Source organism: Colobus angolensis, unplaced genomic scaffold, assembly GCF_000951035.1.
Source record: "Colobus angolensis palliatus isolate OR3802 unplaced genomic scaffold, Cang.pa_1.0 Scaffold138, whole genome shotgun sequence".
In the NCBI taxonomy this organism is placed as follows: domain Eukaryota; kingdom Metazoa; phylum Chordata; class Mammalia; order Primates; family Cercopithecidae; genus Colobus; species Colobus angolensis.
Genome location: NW_012114466.1, coordinates 3,523,677 through 3,524,970, shown reverse-complemented (window position 1 = coordinate 3,524,970; position 1,294 = coordinate 3,523,677). Strand labels below are relative to the sequence as shown.

The 1,294-nt window shown below is 56.4% G+C and overlaps 1 protein-coding gene across 3 annotated transcripts in view; it reads left to right on the top strand.

Annotated features, from left to right (window-relative positions):
* Window positions 1-1,294, top strand: part of PARVB (parvin, beta) — a 185,726-nt gene that overhangs the window by 162,706 nt on the left and 21,726 nt on the right. The gene's annotated exons all lie outside the window — the stretch shown is intronic.

The window sequence follows — 1,294 nt, the reverse complement described above, 5'->3', positions numbered from 1 at the left end:
CATGTACACATACACATGCTCACATGTACACACATGCACACGTACACACATACACTCATGCTCACACATACACTCATGCTCACACGTACACACATGCATACACATGTACACATACATGCTCACACATGTACAACATGCACACACATGTACACACATACACTCATGCTCACACATGTACAACATGGACACACATGCACACACATGCACACACGTGTACACACATACACACATGCACCCACATGTACACATACACTTTCCTTCTCTCCTTTCCACTTCATTTCTCACCACCTCCACAAGGCCAAGGAAGAGGTTACCTGGGCTGGGCTGGGCCGGGGGGTGTGAGCTGCCTCCTGGGGCCCAGACCGGGAGGAAGGGTCAGCATGCTTCCTCTTCGAGGAGGCCTGGCCGGCTTCTCTCCCTCGGCCTCTGGCTTACCTGGGCCTAACCCCTTTCTTCTCTTTCTGGGCTCTCTTTGTCTCTCTCCTAGGCCAGGGCTGTCCCTGAGGAGGCCCCCCTAGGCCACCCCCTAGATGGGCAGGAGGAGCTTCCTACCCCATCCCCTTCCTGTCAAGCTGGGCTCTGCAGCTCCCCAGCGCTGCTCCTTGGGTTGGGGCCCCAGCCTGGCTGGTAACAGAGGGTCCTTCCTATGGACTCGGGCTTCTGAGCATGCTCTGCCCCCGGGAACCTGGAGGATGGAAGCTAGAGGATGGAAGTTACCAGCCTGGCTGGTAACAGAGGGTCTCTCTGCTGGGCTTGCTCCTCTGAACATGCTCTGCCTCCAGGAACCTGAAGAATGGAAGTTAGGGGGCCCCGAGTCACTTCCAAATGCCCTCCTCCCTGTCTCTTCGGCCCCGGCAGTGATGCCCCACAGCTCTGTGTCTACCTGGAGACCTCAGCCTTCTGCTTGGGGTCCAAGTCTCTGTCCCATATGCCTCTTTGGGACCCTCCCTCCATGGCAGCAGATGCAAAGGCTCTGAGGCAGGTGTGCACCAGTGTCAGCAGGAGCAGCTGGGAGGCCGGTTGGTGGGGTGAAGTCAAGGAGGGTGCGTGTAGGAGGATGATGCTGAGCCTGAGTGTCCCATGGCCCGTGGGAGAAAGGACGGATTTTATCAGAATGTCCCATGGCTCGCAGGAGAGAGGATGAATTTTATTCTAAGCATGATAAGAAGCAGTTGGAGAGTTTTAGTTGTGGTGGGAATGCAGGCTCTGAGGCAGGTGTTCACCAGTGTCAGCAGGAGCAGCTGGGAGGCCGGTTGGTGGGGTGAAGTCAAGGAGGGTGCGTGTAGGAGAATGA